Source organism: Marmota flaviventris, chromosome 13 (assembly GCF_047511675.1).
Source record: "Marmota flaviventris isolate mMarFla1 chromosome 13, mMarFla1.hap1, whole genome shotgun sequence".
NCBI classification, from domain to species: domain Eukaryota; kingdom Metazoa; phylum Chordata; class Mammalia; order Rodentia; family Sciuridae; genus Marmota; species Marmota flaviventris.
This window is the reverse complement of record NC_092510.1, coordinates 91,618,735-91,636,242: the sequence shown is the minus strand read 5'-3', so window position 1 is coordinate 91,636,242 and position 17,508 is coordinate 91,618,735. Positions and strand designations below refer to the sequence as shown.

Here is a 17,508-nt window from a genome sequence, read left to right as displayed (position 1 = left end):
GACATCTGGGGCCCATGGAAGGGGACTTGGTCTACAAAGCAAGATGATGGTGGAGCATCTTCTCAGGAGAGCTGGGACTCCAGCCAGGAACAGGGCAGAAGGAGTCTTGCTAAGGCTCATGTGGTTGGGCTGAGTAGTCAGTCAGCACCTGACATAAATGTCATTTGTCAAGCTTGTAGAAACAAAGGTGGGCACTCAGCTGTCCCCCTCCTGTCCCTGAAAAGAGACAGGGCCAAGGGTCTACAGAAAAGGGTCAAAATGCTGTCATCATGCAGATTGAACTTATATCACAGGTCTTGGGTCTGGTTTCAGGGGAGGGAAATGATGGCCAGCGTCTCAATAAGGGGTCCTTCTTTCTACCCAGTAATCCAAGCCATCCTAAAACTTACAAACTCGGATAATTAATAAGTAACAAAACACAGATACTCAGGAATATGTTTACATAATGTGAAGCTCCTAATAGATCTAGTCCACATGGGTTCTGGAGCTAGACAAAGGGAAAATGGCTACAGTGGTTTATTTAAAGGGTACCTCAAAGGCAGAGATAAGGTTTCAAGGGCAGAGTCTTGCTTCCTGAAGTCTTACAGTCAGCAGGCTGATTGACTTCTTGGCAGGTCACACCTATGTCAGGTGCAGTGCGGGCCACAGCAGGGCGGGAAAGAGATTCACATTGTCCCTGGACAATTGGCCAGAGGAAATGTCCACTGGTTATTCCCAGACACCAGATGTCTCTATCCACAAGGCTTCCATGCGCAGTGACCCACATGCAACCCATGAACGGCTTGTGAACAGTTTGGCACTTAGTTGACACTCAATAAATATCTTACATGAATTGCACTCGATTTACAAAGGAAAGGAGCCACAGTCATAGTCAACTGCAAGGCAGATAAAAACAATGACATCTCCAGAAATGATCCATGATTAAGGCAACAATTCAGTTTTGTCCAGGACCCCAGCATGCACCGTGAGCAGGATGGAGGGAAACTAGCCATGCGCCAAGCATTCGAAATAGAGATCATCTCCGCCCCACACCTTCCTTTGCAAAGAGAGACGGGCTGGATTCTTGGGTTGGAGAAGATGGCTGTGGCCCACAGCTGTGAAATGAGATGGTCCAAAAGTGCACCCCCCACCCCGCCCTGTACCTCCCCGGGTGCCCATTACAGTTCCTGACATTCCACCTCTTGCGGCTCATGCCTCAGTGCCCTGACATATCATCACAGGAGTCCCATACTGTCATGTGTCCCAGCCATTGAATCCTGAGAGGCAGGATTCCTTGCTTTACAAGTAAAGACACTGAGCTTCTCGGAGGAACAGCGTATTTCCCAAAGAGCCCAGCTGGGAGAGACAGGCGGGGTGGGAGCATCTCTGCGGGGGCTTCCACTGACAGCTCCGGGGTTCTCAGGACTGCAGCGACTTCTGCTCTGGAAATGAGATGACCTCTAGGAGCCAGGTGTAAACCTGGGGACGTAGATGGAGAGATAGAAGGCACAGAACGTGGGGAGCCATGGGGTTGCCCCATGCGGGACACAGACCTGGGCACAGGGTCTCTGCTCAGGGACATCCTAACAACAACGTTACAAAGCAGAAAACCAACTGGGGCTCCAGGCCTGGGGCTTTACCACAGCCCCAGAGATGAAAAGACAGGATCAATGGAGACAGAGTTTATTTGTTTGTTTTTGGTATCAGGGATTGATACCAAAAACACACAATAATTGAGACACACTCAACCCCTGAGCCACATCCTCAGCCCTATTTTGTATTTTATTTAGAGACAGGGTCCCACTGAGTTCCTTAGTGCCTCGCTTTTGCCGAGGCTGGCTTTGAACTCACGACCCTCCTGACTCAGCCTCCCAAGATGCTAGGATCACAGGTGTGGGCCACTGCACCCAGCTGGAGCCAGAGCTTTTTGTTTTGTTTTCAATAAATACCATTTAAGAAGTACCTGCTAACACGTAGAGAAATGGTTAAAGTGAAACTGTTTCCCTACCAATTATTTTCTGCTTTTCTCTAGGAATCTACTTTAAAAATGAGACTCTCTGCCTCTTCCTGGGTATCTTCCCTCTTTTCACTTAATAGTACATCACAGAGGGCTTTTCCCCTCAGTCATGTAAATTGTCCTCATTCACTGAATGCATTATATTCTATTAAATAGATGTGGCAACACCTGTTTGACTGGTCCCTTCCTGACTGACCTTGAGGTTGTGTCCAGATATTTCAAGCACGGAAGCAATGAGCATCCTTGTAGATATGTCCACGTGCATGGATGGAGCTACAGGACAGAGCAGTTCAAGTGGAGGGGTGGAGACAAAGACCATGAGCACTTGTAGTTTTAACAGAGGCCTCCCGATTGTACTTCCAGAAATATTTAATTGAGTTACTAAGAACGTATGAGACTAAGGAAGGGCTTGCAATGAGTCAGAGCTGCCTGGGATGGACAGACCCTCTGAGGGGTGGTGGTAAGTGTGTTCGCCGCGTAAATGGTTATAGGTGCTACTTTCTGGGAGTGTCATAGGGAGGACTGACAGAGTGCACTTGCCCCAAACTCAATGGCATAGCCTACTGCGAGCCCAGGCTGGGTGGATGGCCACCAGCACACATTCTGTCCTTTGTTGACCAAAATGTCATTACATGGCATATGACTCATCAAATCGGGGAGAGCAGAGGTGATCTACTAAGGTCACCAACATCATCCCAAATATGTTGGCATCCACTTTTCCCAGGCCTGCACCCTCACCTAACCAGCAGGGCTGGTGGCTATCAGGGAGTGTGTTCAGATGAAAAGTAGCCCCAGCCGGGGCCCAGACCACCACGGCTCCTGTGACCACCCAGAGAGGAGTCTCCAACACACCTGCCCCAGACTTGAGGGGTCTGGCATGAGGCCAGCTACCACCTGCTTCCTGGTGGCAGCTTGAAGCTTTCGCCCTTGTGTGGCTCTGGGATCCTCCCGACCTGAGCGAAGCCTGCACTGGCACTTAGGGCTACTGTTTGGTAATCACTCCTCTGAGTCTTTAAGTTTCCTGTTCCGTAAGATGAGAAGAATTCCACCCTGCTCTCAGGGCGGGTCCTGAGGTGGGTATGAGTTTGCTCTCAGGAGCAAGAAACTTGATTTTCCTCCATTTGAACACGAAAGGGAAACCCGACGTGAGGAAGGAGCCCAGCACACAGTAGGAGATCACATTGACTGTGCCGAAGAGGAAAAAAGACCCAAACAGATGAACCTAACGTAATGGGTCACTTTCGAGTCAGACAGAGCTCAGTTCAAGTCCCAACCCTCACGGTCAGGAGTGCACACACCCAGGGCACGTTGACCTGAGCCTCCGCTTCCTTATGGGGATAAAACGAAGACAATAACAGTGACCTCCTGACATTGTTGTCTGTCGTGAGGATTCATCGGTGTTGCAGAGCCCTGGCTTTGAGTTCCAGCCATGCCATTCAGGAGCCGTGGGACCTGGGCTTCCCCCTGCCAAGGCCCCATGTCTACCTGTAAAACGGGGGAGATTCATGCCTGTGGTGGCTCCGTCCTCTGCCACCCAGGCACATCACCCGACTTTCCCTAAGGCTGATGGGAACTCTCAGCTGTTATTGGATAAAGTCGGGGCAGTGGTTGCTGGGCTGAGATGGGGTACCTCTGATACCAATTATTTTTTAATCCCAAACTGGGTCCTTTATCCCTCCTGAAATTATGGAACTAATAACAAGACCAAGTGCTCACTGAACAATAAAGGAAGGTTTGTTCGGGGGCAAGAACAGGAAAGTGTGTGGGGGGATAAACTCACAAATCAACTTCTCCATCCTTGGGGGGGTCAGGAGGTCATAGATATATGGAAAAAGAAATGAGGGGGAGCCCGGCATAGTGGCACACGCCTATAATCCCAGGTGGCCCAGGAGGCTGAGGCAGGAGGATTGTGAGTTCAAAGCCAGCCTCAGCAAAAGCGAGGTGCTAAGCAAGTCAGTGAGATCCTGTCCCTAAATAAAATACAAAATAGGGCTGGGGATGTGGCTCAGTGGCCAAGTGCCCCTGAGTATAATCCTCGGTACCAAAAAAAGAAAAAGAAAAGGGGGAGGGATTAGTTAATAAAGGAGAGGAACGTTCATATATTTTCTGGGAATGGGCAGAGATTTGGGGATTTCAGGCACCCCCTTTTATGCTCCTTTTATGATTCTTTCTGGTCCTCAAATGGCAATTGGCAACTGTCATGGCACCAGAGTGTGTCATTTACCATGCAGATGGAACTCTATGAAGTCAGAGGTTGTCTGGTGGTCAGTCTGGTGGCCAGCTTAGATCCCACTGGTTTGGCTAGCCCACCTGAAGAACTTTCTGACTTTTCGTCATCCTGTTGTCAAAGATAAGTGAGATTGGCCTGGCATGGTGGCACACACCTGTAATCCCAGTTAACTCAGGAGGCTAAGGCAGGAAGATTGCAAGTTTATTTGAGGCCAACCTCAACATTCAGTAAGACCCTCCCTCCAAATAAAATTAAAAGGACCAGGGATGTGGCTCAGGGTTAGAACACCTGCCTACCCTGTGGGAGGCTCTGGGTTTAATCCCCAGGACCACAAATAAGATGGCCTCTTCTCCACCCCTTCCCACTTCTTCACCCTGGCTCCAAAGTAACAGCCTGTCATCTCCTGGCATAATTGCCTTTGGCAGAGTCAGGCTTTTGAAAACAAAAGTAAGAGCCGGAGTGTGGGAGGAGTGGTATTCAGCGACTTCTATTATGGCAGTGACCTGAGGGCCCTTCAGAAACTGGCTAACCTCAGAGGTGAATTACCAGGAGCCAGCTCCAAGTGAGTGCTTGGATAATGGGAGCTTGTCACGAAGGAAGCAGAGCCCAGGGCCGGGCAAACAGCATCAGCCACCGGAACTCAGGTCCAAGGCGGCCAGACAGGGGCCATGTTTCTGACCAGATCAAAGGTGTCTATTAGGAGCTCGACAGCTTCAAGGAATCAAAGCCCTGTTTCAAAATGACTTAGGCACGTCCATAGGTGGGCTGCTTCACAGGTGGTTATTCTGTGGCTGGAAATCTCACCCAGGGCCCAGGGGTTTGTCTTTCTGTCTGTCATCCTCATTGTCACAGGAAGGCCTTACCTTTTCCTTCATTCACTCATTTGTTCACGGATGCTCCAAGGTGCATAATAGGAGATTGCCCCAGGCCTGGCTGCACGGGGAGCGGGTGGCGTGTGATCCAACCATCACCTTCACTAAGACATGTTGAGAGCCAGGAGCTGAGGAATCGCTGCCCTCCTGAGGAGCTCCTCCCAGCCACATCCATCTAAGCAGAATGTCGTGACCCTAAGTGCCATGGGGAAGGAGAAAGCAGGGTGTGTTACGGGGACAGGGAGTGTGACGGGGTGGCAAGTCACTTATAGGGGTGGCAGAGGAGGCCAAGTGCTGTAATGTGGCTTCTGCAGGGACCTGAACACAGGGAGCGGGAAAGCCCAGGGATGAGGGGGTAGGGGGTCCCAGGCGAAGGAGTGGCAGGCGCAAGGGTCAGGTGTGGCTGGGCTTGACCTGTTGGAGAGATGACGCCAAGGAGCCTGTGGCTAGAATTCCTGGAGTAGGGAAGAGTGGTAGAAGGGGACCACCAGACAGCGGGGTGGTATCTGAGCTGAGACCTGCGTGAGAGGTTACGTTGGCAAAGAGAGAACAGCAGGATGGGGAACCCCGTTCCTGCAGGGTTTGGTGGCTAAAGAACGTTTTTTAAAAATCTGTTTAGATAACGAATAAGAGGAGCTCACATTTTTTTGGTGCCTTGTTGTATTTAGAGTCCCTTTTGCAAGAACATACACATACATTGTGTCATTTTTTTTTAATCTTTATAAATCCCTGGGGAAGGAAGATGATTATTCCAATTGTAGAGATAAGAGTTTTGAGGCCCAGAGAGGTTTCTTCCTCTGAAAGTTGCACAGCCTATGGAATTGTGGTGATGGAATTAGAACCCAGACTGATCCCAGGCTCGTCCTACTAGATTCACCTTTTATTTCTAAAGAAGACACTCTTCAAAATCTTGAGAAGATCCAGTACATTAACTTTTTATATTTGTGCTTTCACATATTGTTTATGTACTTAATTTTAAAAACAGGTAAGACATTGTCATGGAGAAATAATTCAGAAATATAAAATATAAAATGGTTTACTGCAAAAGTTTCCTCTCACTCAAGTGAATTAATTACTTCTATGACCTTACTTGTAAGACTTGGGAAGAGGAGACTTTTAAAACTGATGGAATGTGAGTTTATAAATTTTGGTTACGCAGGTAAATTTTTTTTTTCAACTGGTCGAATTCTTTGGCCCCGGAACACAGACAGTTTTTAAAAAATGAACCCAAGGGTATAAAAATACTTGGCTCTCTCCTTGTTTCTGCCTTTTAAAATTAGATATGTAAATGCCAGCGGTGGAATTTAATAACCTTAGAAAACGGAAGACTTCCAAGTACACAACTAGGTAAAGAGAGAGAACATTCCCTCCCCTGGAAATAATGGTTTTAGCAGCACTTTCTTTGGGGGAGTCAACGAGGGACAGGGATGTTGATGGACAGCTCATCTTATTTATGGTCAAACCAGAAGAAAAGCTATGGTTTTGTGGCCAGTCCGCAGCCAGAAAGCCTCTCTTGCTTGCCTTCTTGCTTTCTCTTTCTTCCCTCTTTCCTCCGGACCCCTGTCCATCCGCTCTTTATTTTAGTCTCTCTCTCTCTCCTCTACTCCCTTCTTTCTTTCCTTCCCTATAACTTAACTTCCCAGCAGTGACTCTTGCTTGGCCAGGGCAGGAGACTTCCCTTCCAACTTAATCCCCACCTCCTTCCTCTTCTGGTTGAACCCTGGGAAGCTCTATCACGGAGCTACATCCCCAGCCCTTTTAAATTTTGTTTTGTTTTATTTTGTTGTGACACAGGGTCTAAGTTGGTAAGGCTGGCCTTGAACTTGCAATCCTCCTGCCTCGGCCTCTCGATCGCTGGGATCACAAGTGTGCACCACTGTACGCAGCTTACCCTCCCTTCTTGGGGAATCTTCTAGAGCCTCCTCCCTAATGATGGAATAAAATGTGCACCCCCGGTCTTCTCCTTAAGCCTGTCTGTGGTGACCCCTGGACTGTGTCCCCCTGGCTGGCCATGCAGCTCCCCAGCACCTCCTGGAGCTGCTTTCCTTGCACCAGGCCCCAGGGAGTCCTCTCTGCCTGGAGTCCTCTCCCCAAAGCTCTGCTCACCCACTTCCTCCCAGAGCCTGGTCTCACCTCACCTGTGCCTTTCCTGGCTATCTCCACCCTCTGGTAGCTTCTTGAAAGGTCCCTCCCCTGTGCACCTGGGTGTCTCCCCACCTGCCTCTGGGTAAGTGAGCACCTTAGGAAAGAATCCTGGCTCTGCAAATTCCTTGTCTGTGGTTTTGAGAAGTCACTCCTCCATCTGGATCTCATTTCCTCATCTGTAAATGAGGCCGGACGAGCCATCTCTGGGGGCCCAGGGCTGTGTGTTTTTCTGGTTCTAGGAAAGTTGGGGATGCTCTTCATTCAGTGTTTCTGTGAGAAGGTCCCATCGAACTTCAGGGATATTGATTCTGCCCACGCTTCTGGACAGTTCTTGCCGAGGTCCCTAGGAGGCAGTTTTCCCTGCCAAGAACCTTCTGGCTGTGCATTCCAAACCCTGCTGCCAGAGGCCACCTCACCTCAGTGCTCCTGACATGGAGAAGCTGAGGTGGCAAAGCACTTTGATAGAGAGGAAGGCAGGCCGAGAGGTGGAGGCCGGAGGCCAAGTGCCCCGGGAAGAGGACACCCTGTAGGAGTGGACAAGATGTTTACCAAGTCACAGGTCAAAAGAATGAGCCCAAGGTGACCCTGCCCTCAAGCAGCCCGCCATCCAGGCCCGGCTGGAGCGTTAGGAATCTCCCGGCATGCTCTGCCTTCTCTCAGGCATCTGCCCCCCATCAGCAGCACCTGGTTATTTCGTTTCTCTGCGTGCCTGGGAGTGTGTCCTGGGGGTGCGGCCCCAGGCTGAGATGGGGCCACTGACTTGTGGGTGTGCTGCTAACCAAAATGTCGTGTCTGTTGCATTGTGACAGAGTGCCTGACCAGGTGACACGTCATCCAGAACTTTAGTCTGATGGGAAAATGGAGGAAGACTGTCTTTCCCTGATGGTGGGCTGGAGTTCTTTATGTCGTGCCAATCATCGGCTGGCTACTGAGGTTGCGAATCTCTCTCTTGATCTCTGAATCTGGTTCTTAATTTGCTCAGCATTTTAACGTAGAAAATTTGATCTATATTTTTTCACAGGCAGTGCTCATGTGTGTGTGTGTGTGTGTGTGTGTGCACATTTAAATAAATGCTTATCTATTCTGAAGCGCTAAGATTATTTTCTTCTAAAACCTTTCGATTTCCTCCTTTCTGGTCTTTTTAGCCACACAGTACATGGAGGCAGGCGGTAGGGGAGAGGGAGGGTGTGTGTGTGTGTGTGTGTGTGTGTAAGGGATCTTATTTTTAAATTTTTTGTATGGATAGCTAACACTTTTTAAAATTGTGGTATAATTCATATAACGTAAAATCATATTTTAAATGGTAAGTCATTTTATTTATTTATTTTTGAGGTACCGTGAATTGAACTGAGGACTCTTCTACCACTGAGTTACATTCCCAGCCCTTTCTATTTTATTTTGAGACTTGGATCTTTCTAAGCCACCCAGGCTGGCCTCAAGCTTGCGGCCCTTCTGCCTCAGGCTCCCAAGTAGTTGGGATTACAAACGTGCAGAGCCGCAACCTACCTTGGTTAAATCATTTTCAAGTGCCTAAGTCAGCAGCATTTAGAACATTGTGTAACTGTTACCACTATCTAGTTTCAGAGCCTTAGCCATCTTAGCCATCAACTCAAAAGGAAACCTAGTTCCCATTAGGGAGGCTCTGCCCCTCCCCAACCCCAAGCCCCAGCAACCACTTACCTGCTTCCTGTCTCTATGAATTCACCTATTTTGGACATTTCAGATAAATGAAGGTATACAATACATGGTGTTCTGAGTCTGGCTTCCTTCACGCAGCACCTTGTTTTCAAAGTTCGCCCCTGTTGCACTAGGTCGCAGCACTCCATTCCTTCTGAAGCTGTGTAATATTCCAGGGCAAGGACAGGACACATTCGGTTTATCCAGTGCACTGTTGACGGACATGGGCTGATTCCACTCTTTGGCTGTTGTGAGTGGCTATGCCGCGAACATTTCTGTACGAATGTTTTGTTTGCACGCCAGCTTCCAACAGTCTTAGTGGCTAACAACACATTTTGCACAATCTGTTCTTCCCCTCACAGATCTGCAGTTCCACCTCTGTAGCAGACCCAGCCTCCACACATGTGTGAGTCTCTCTTTCAAGGCTTCTGATCCTGATCCATTGGTGTAATTATCCATCCTAGTATTAACACTGTAGTTTCTGGGGTTTTAATTACCCAGGGTCAACTATGGACTGAAAATATTAAATGGAAAATTCCAGAAATAAACGATTCACAAGTTTTAAATAATTTTTATTATAACATGCTGTAATAGTTGTTGTGAAACTCTTATTGGACCTAAGTTATAAGTTTATCACAGCAGAGCTTCATAGGGACAGGAAAAAACCATAGTACTCTATATTAGACGCTTCTGGACTTATTGGGAGTATGTCCCATGTAGGTTGAAAATGCATTTAATACACTTTGTTTGTGAAGCACAAGAACTTAGCCTAGCGTACCCTAAATGTGCTCAGAACACTTACATTAGCCAGTAGCTGGGCAAAATCATGCAACAGCCTATTTTATCATAAAGTATTACATACCTCTGTAATTTCCTGAATTACACTGAAAGCGAAAAACAGAAAGATTGTACAGACGTACTTTTGCACCACTGTAAAGTCAAAAAATTAAGTGAGGCATCCTCTGGGTGCCTTGGAACATCCTCCCCTTGGGTGTGCTGCCTAAACCGTTATAGCTGCATGGTGCATCTTGATAACTGGTCAAGCAACTGCCCTCCCCCCACCTCTGTCTTATTTAACTCAGGGCCTTTACCTTTGATCTGAATTTGAGGAGCAGCTCATCAAACTTCACAAAAATTCGACTGGGCTTTGGTTTGTGTTTTCAGTGGCTTGAGGAGAATTTCCATCTTTGTAATGTTGAAACTTCCCAGAAAACTCATAAATCATTTTCTTCCCAGCCTGAGACTTCCACACACCATTCTGCTGGGGTTAATTGTCCCCCATGTCCCTCTGGCCAACTCCCTCCTCAGGTCTCAGTTATCTGTTTCTGGAGAGATCTCTGTAGCCTGGATCCCCCTCTGAGCCCCAGGTGTCACTGTCCTGAATCAATGAGTTGGGTGGTTCCTGGTTTGCTATCTGCCTCTTGGGAGGCTGCAAGTTCCTCCTGAGCTATGGCCCTGTGACCTCCATGCTGACAGATACAGGGAACCACTAAATATCTGTTGAAAGAATAAAGGGGGCTGGGGATGTGGCTCAAGCGGTAGCGCGCTCGCCTGGCATGCGCTGGGGCCCTGGGTTCCATCCTCAGCACCACATACAAATAAAATAAAGATGTTGTGTCCACCAAAAACTAAAAAATAAAAATATTAAAAAATTCTCTCTCTCTCTCAAAAAAAAATAAATAAATAAAAAAATAAAGGAAGTAAGAGGACAGTCTTCGGGCCCTAGGGTGTTTGCCATGCCTAGAGATGGCAAAGTAAAAACTTCCTGTGTCTCTCCTTTTTCCCCTGGGAAAGGGGATGTGATGTGATTAGTGTCCACCTTATAGCTTGGGCCAGGGAGTAAACCAGTCTTGATGTAAAGGTCCTAGAGCCATGTCTATTAAGTGGTCAGGGCTACAAAAGCCTTTGCCTGGCGCACTCTTCTCCAGGAATGTCTCAGGCTCTCAGCTGTGTGATGCTGGGAGGCTACAAAGTCTGTTCCTTGAAACCATCTCATTTTTATTTAATTTCTCCCACAAACTAGACATCTTACTCCAAATTTTCATATGAGGCGAAGGAGTCTTGGAGAGGCGGAGTGACTCATCAAAGACCTTCAAGCCAGAGCTCCTGACCCCAAACCCAACACGGATAATCTTTGTGGTATTTTCCAGATCAGACATTTGGTCAGTAGAATTGCTAGTTTGACTTTGAGAACTATATGGTTCCTCTCAAAAAATGAAAACAACAACAACAACAACAACAAAAACTGACCAGTATTGACTCACATTATTTTTAATTTTTACTAAAGTAGATATAAATCTAAAATTTAACTTGACTTTCTTATGCTCATGGTTCTATCAACCGACATAAAACCAACACAAGTCTTCAAAGCAAATACAAACAGAACCACAAGCCAATTAAAAAAATTCAAATCATCACCATATTAAGAGACCAAGTAAGCTTCTGACATTGGCTTTAACAGGAGTAGAGTGATTTGGGGAGCTGTCATATTTTCTGTGTCTTCTTTTGATTTTGATTACAATGGACTATCATTTGAGCTACTCTCATACTCTTATTTTTTTTTATGTTTATAATCCAATTAGATGGGTTCAGCAATTTGAACAATGCTCTCTCAAATGCAGTAATGGAAAGTGGGAAATAATGCACTTAGCCTCACGTCACTCACTGTGTTTACTGTGGCACTCACTGCTAATGAACTATTGCAAGTATGTTCACAAAAGACAATAATGGCGCAATTTATCCTCTAGCAAAGGGCCCATTGTGCTGGCAGCGTGAGCTCCTCATTCCTGAGAGGCTATGTGGGGCTGGTGGTTAGATTCTCCCACCACTGTACTCTGTGGGCCCACCAGGAAACTCCATTCTCTGAAGTTCCGTGACATCACCTGTCCTGTCCTGGCTCTGTGTGTCCTGTCTCTCAACCAGGCCTCTGTTCCTGAGACAACTGACATTATATGTCATCCCATGCTCTGTGCCATTCACACTGGGTCAAGTTACAGTTCCAACACATTCAATTATTTAAGAAGCTAATTTCTTAGCCTATGAAAATGATGTTCAATGGCAAATAATCCTGGCAAAGAAAATTTTGAGTTTTCTACCAGTAAAGTAAATCTATATGAGCTCAAGGGTGGCCACTGTCCTCAGCAGTATGGGACAAGTTAAATGAAGGCAGCCTGAAGTGCCTCCATCAATTCACTGGAAGTGAACCACGAAACACAAACTCTGAAGTAGAAATTTCTTTGCTTGTCTTCTAAATAATTCTAGAAGAGAATCCCTGAGGCTGTTTGAGGAACTCTGGGCTCAAAGACCATGGAGTCTGTGGATGAACAGAGGCAGGCCCTGCGCTAAGTGCCCGATGACCAGCCGCTCACTTCCGGAGCTCAGGACTCGGGGGACTCCCCACCCCATCCCCAGCTGAGGCACCAGAGCAGCCCTCCCAGCCTGTTGCTGTCTTTATCTGCCCTTTTCCTTCCCTGGGAAGCACACGGTGGACCCGACCTCCCAGGCTGTCAGTTTCCCCAGCATTTGGCTGTGCTCCAGGGCCCCCAGCCCCTCCCCGCAGTACAGGGTGACAGATCCCACCCCACCCTCCGATGATCACCCCTCAACGGCCCCCCTCGCACTCCGCCCGGTCCCTTCTCGGCCGCCACCATCATCACCACGTGCGGGCCTGCAAAGGCAGAAGAGGTTCAGCAACCCTCACCGGGGACTTTATTTTCTTTTTTGCTGGTTTCAGGCTTTTTTCTGCCTGAGTGAAAATGAAACAAACACCACCCCCTCCCCAGCAGGCGACACACACGCCCTCGCCCTCGCGCGCCCGGGCGGCCGGCCTCCTAGCTGCGGGTGTCCGGGGCGGGGACTGGCTTGGCACGACCGGCGGGGGCCGGCGGGACGGGAGCGCGCTCGCTGTCCAGCGCACGCCGGCTCCTCGCGCCCCTGCCCGCAGCCTGCTGCCTGCTGCCCGCGGCCAGGAGGAGGCGCCGGCCCGCCACGGGCCCACGCGGGAGGGCGGGCGCGCACCCCGCCCTGGCACGCCCGGCCGCCTCCGGCCCAGGCGGCGCGGCGACATTTCGGTCAGCGGAGGGCGCCGCCGGGACCACCCGCCGAGGGCGCGTTCCTGCCCCGAGCGCCCGCGGCCGCGCGCGGGCCCTGGCGCTCAGGTTCAGAGGATCAGGTGGGTCCCCCGGGGCGCCGGTCCAGCCCCGAAGCTGAGAGCCGCGCGTGGGGAGCCTGGCGCTGAGTGGCCAGGCTCCGGGTTCCGCGCGTGGGTGGCGGAGGTGGCGGGGTGGGGGAGCGGGGCGGGCCGCTGCTCCAGCCCTGCCCGGTGCCTGCCCTGCCTCTGGCCCTAGCTTTTGTTCTGGTGGTTGCTCTGGTGCCCAGATCTGATCCGGTCTGTCGCCAGACTGTGCCTGTCTCTGCCTCTGTCCAGCCTTGGAGATTACCGCCTGCAAGACTGCGGACCCAGGTCTGCCCCTCCTGGCGTTCGTAGGGTAGGGATGGCACGAGAGGGAGCTCGCGGGGAGCACAGGTTATGACCCTCCCATGAAGTCCTGAAAGGCAGGAGGTGTCTGTCCCGGCAGGACAGAGACTGGTTCTTGCCCGAGACACGATGGGAAGGGGGTACCTCTGGGAAAGGGGAGCTGGGGTGGGCGTAAAATGAGCGGTGCCTCAACCCGGAGAGCAGGGTTTCGCAGAGCCAAGGGCCAAACCCAAACCCAGCCTGAGGAAAGTTTCGGACACTATAACTTGGGCAGCCAAAGTGCTTGCTGCAGGGGGTGGGGGTGAAGGGAGGCAAAGGGTCCCTTCAACTTTTCAAACTACCTCTTTCCCACTCAAGAAGGACACCACCCCGCGTTTGGAAATGGCAGGAAAACAGCTAAATAGAATGATTGCACAAACTCTTGAAAAGCATCCAAGAAACAGTAAAGGGGGGAAAATGTTAGCGCGCAGAGAGAGAAAGCAGAGCAACTTGAGATTCCCCGATTTTCCCTCTGGCGGGTGGGGGCGGGGCAGAGGGTGTCAGTGCTGCTCCTCCCCCCAGGAAGGAACTGAGACCCAGGCTTTGTGGCTTTGCTTGCTGTTTGCGCCCACTCCTTCTGGCTCCTGAGCAGGCCTGGCTGCCTCCTTCATTGTACCTGGGAATAGGTGTGTCTCAGGAGGCAGGAGATGCTGGGTGGAGGCCTGGCCTTGCTGCTTTTGCAGGCAGACGATTTCCCAGGCAGACCCGCAGGTTCCTCCACTGAGAAATAGATTATGCTGGAGACCTTGTTCCCAGGAAGCAAATGCAAAGTGTATTGCCAGAGGCCAGGACCTGAATGGGACTGAGGTAAAGGACGTGATTAACTTCTCTGCTTTTCTGGCTACACTAAGCACTTTTTCTACCTTCTGGGGGGAAGTATCTTGCCTCTCTTACCAGATGGGGCAGGATGCAGGTCTAAGTTATCTCTGTTACAGGTAACAGATGTTCAATGGCTGAATAAGGCAGAGCTGAAAGACTCCCTAGGGATTTCCTGCTCCAGGAGATTTCAAATTGTGTCCCAGAAGGCCTAGCATCAGCGTGGGGGAGGGGAACCTAGAAGGCAGGGCTCTGCCCCACCCCACCCCCATTCTCATTTCTGACAAAACCAGTTCAGGTCCACCTTTATCTCTTCTTTGTTTTGGTGAGTTCCAGAGGGTGTTTGGGAAGGTGTCCTTATACCTTCTTCTCTGGTCATTTTATGAGGAGATCAAGGGTCTGAGGTCAAAGGTCTGCAAAGCAATTAGGGGAAGGGCTTCCAGTGGTTGAACCTTGCTGGGAAACCTGTCTCTGGAGTCCTAGGCCAGCCGTGGCCTTCCCTGGCCGTGGTGATTCTGGCAGCCGCTTCCCCCAGCTCTTGGCACCAGCTCACCTATATTTAAACTCCAGGGCTCCTCGGCTGCCTTCCTAACCTTCTGAGAGAAGAAATGACTCGCAATCTCTGTACTTCCAGGCCTTTAGTGGGACTTTAAAATATGGGTTGGTCTCACAGGTTTCCCAGCCTAACAGGGTGTGCTAGGCACCACTAACCCGGTTTATAGTGGAGGAGATGAAGATTCAACAGAGAGCGAGTAACCCACTAGCGGCCCCTCCGCTATTAAATCGCAGATGGGATTTGAATACATTTCCTCCTGGCTCTAAGGCTTGAGTTCTTCCATTTCAGCATATCTCAGGATGACTATAAAATGGCTAAGGGACAGATGTCATCCAGATCAGGGTAGGGGTGGGGGACAATGGCTGAACGGGGAAATGTATTAACTAGGCATTTATACAGGTGCATTTATAGCAGAAATAGTATTTTGTTTGAATATGAATGTTTTCTGCCCTGTGCTTTCTTTTTATTTTGGTGATTGTTTATAGTTGCTTATTTTTAAATGTTTAACTAAAGTATAATTTACATATGCTAAAATCCACCAATCTGAAGAGTTTTGTTCCATGAGTTTTGAAGTTGTTTCCATCTGTGTAGCCGCCCCAAATGAGACATAAATATTTACCTGCGTCAGTCTAGAAAATTCCTATTTCCAGTTAATTTTTCTTCTACCCTGTGAGGCCCCCATTTTCTGATTTTCTTACTGATTAATTTTGCCTGTTGTTGGAATGTACTCTTTCAGGTCTCACATCACATCACTGGGTGTGATGTTTTGTATGTGAAACAAACTGCACTTTGTTAATGCTGAATCGTATTCCGAGGTGTGGATATACCTCAGTTTGTCTCTTCTGCTAATGAATATCTTGCTTATTTCCAGTTTGACGCTATTATGTGATCATTCTTGTGCAAGTCTGGGAGTGGAGTTGCTGGGACACCTGCAATATGTGACAACTAGGAATGTTTTTCTCGACAGTATTTGGTGTTGATGGTCTTTTTGATTTTAGCTATTTTGATGAACTGGTTAGTGATTTTTACTTTCTGTTTTTCCAATCAAATTTTAATTTTTGGAGAAGACAGAATGAGCAGGGGTGAAATATGAGATGGTGGTGTGAGAGCCACTGTGCACCATGATTTAGCAGAGAAGGAACCAAGTGGTGGTTGCACGGTGACCACAGGAATAGGGATTTCTGGGCTCCGGCGAGGTCTCTGTGTATCAGTGGGGATTTACAGACTTGGTACTTTACATATTCTACAAACTGGGCAAGTTGAGGAATGCTCATAGTTTTAGATGTGACTTCTGCAGCATTCATCACACCTCACATGTTGGGCTCCCAATCCATGTTTAACTGCCCCTGGAGTATTTCTTCTTGTATGTTGCAAGGCTCTGTAAACTCAACAAGACCAGGAAAGAATTCATTATCTCACGGTGGCTTTCTATCATGGGTCACTGATGCATGCTCAGAAGCTGAGCAATTAAGGTGGGGGATGATAATGAACTGAGTTCCATGCCAAATGATGGAAAGCAGTCTAGGCAAATAAAGCCTGGAAGTTGGATTGGGCAATAAGGAGATTAGGAGCAGTTCTGGTTTGGTGAAGCACTAGTAAGCTAGATGGCTGATAGGTGAGAAGGTAAGATATGGAGACAGTGCAGTCAATTCTTTTAAGAAGTTTATTTGAGAAGGTCAGGAGAGAGACTTAACTGTAGGGAGCTGTAGGGAGACAGGGTAAAGGAAAGGATTTTTAAAATGGAAAAGACTGGTGAAGAATAGGTTCAGGGGAAGGATTCAGTCCAGGAGAGGGAAGGGCTGGTGGATAAAACCAGGTGCTAGGAGGAGCAGGAGGCAATGGGGAGAGATGACTTTGAAGTAGAATGGATTGTCTCCTTCTGTGAAACTGGTTGTGCGTAAGATGCAAAGACTCACCAATGAGAACATTCTTTGTTGATTCCCCACAGCTCACAACTCCTTGTCATGGCACGTGTGGATTTACATTCATGTATAAGCGTGTATCATTTAGCTTTTGATGCGATCATGGTGCATAACAAACAACCCCAAGCTTAGTTTCTGAGCTGTTTGTTTATTATTCACACAAGGCATTAGCTGCAGTACAGTTGTAGGGCATGGTTTTGTGGCTTTGCTCTAGGTGCCGGAGAGATCAAAAATTTGCTCCAAGTGGCTTCTCATTCTGGAGCCCAAGCTGAGGGAGATGCTTCTGTCTGGTATATATTGTTTTATGGTGAAAGCTGGAATAAGAAAGAGATGATATGATACCTCTTAAAGCTTCCATTCTGCCATTTCCCACTTTCTACTGGTCATAGTCAGTCATATAACCAGATCCAAAGTCAACTCGATAGAGATGTATACTTTGCCTATTGGCAGGGAATGAATATTTGGAAACAATAATCCAATTGACCAAGTGTTTGCTAATATACTAGTGATCCCTAATCTGTGGGGGATAGAGTCCAAGACCCCCAGTGGATGCCTGAAATCTTGGATAGTACCAAACCCTATGGACACTATGTTTTTTCCTCTAGCTACTTAGTAACTAAAGTCAGACATATATACAGTGGGGGATATACTGGATGAAGGATGCTTCACATCCTGGGATGGACAAAGTGGGATGGCGGTAGATTTCTTCTTGTACTAGCATGCACATTTCAGTAGTACACAGTTGAAAACTTATGACTTGCTTATTTCTGGAATTTTC

At 48.5% G+C, this 17,508-nt stretch overlaps 1 protein-coding gene and 1 long non-coding RNA gene across 8 annotated transcripts in view; one reads left to right on the top strand and one right to left on the bottom strand.

Annotated features, from left to right (window-relative positions):
- Positions 1-433: 433 nt before the first annotated feature.
- LOC114100252 (uncharacterized) lies at positions 434-10,269 on the bottom strand. 2 transcript variants are annotated; one of them, XR_003584032.2, is made up of 3 exons: positions 10,012-10,269; positions 5,090-5,293; positions 434-1,458 (listed from the first exon to the last, which is right to left on the bottom strand). It is a non-coding gene; the product is annotated as an uncharacterized lncRNA (long non-coding RNA). The 2 variants fall into 2 exon arrangements; XR_003584030.2 differs by lacking the exon at positions 10,012-10,269 and adding an exon at positions 8,924-9,422.
- A 2,661-nt stretch (positions 10,270-12,930) lies between these two features.
- Ggta1 (glycoprotein alpha-galactosyltransferase 1 (inactive)) overlaps positions 12,931-17,508 on the top strand; it is a 62,327-nt gene continuing 57,749 nt past the window's right edge. For 2 of the 6 annotated variants that reach the window (XM_027944937.2, XM_027944928.2), the window contains exon 1: positions 12,936-13,091. The gene's annotated coding sequence lies outside the window, so the exon portion shown is untranslated. Of the gene's footprint in view, positions 13,092-13,278; positions 13,383-14,014; positions 14,244-17,508 lie in introns of those variants that run through there. The other 4 variants (XM_027944941.2, XM_027944901.2, XM_027944921.3 and 1 more) reach the window with 4 other exon arrangements.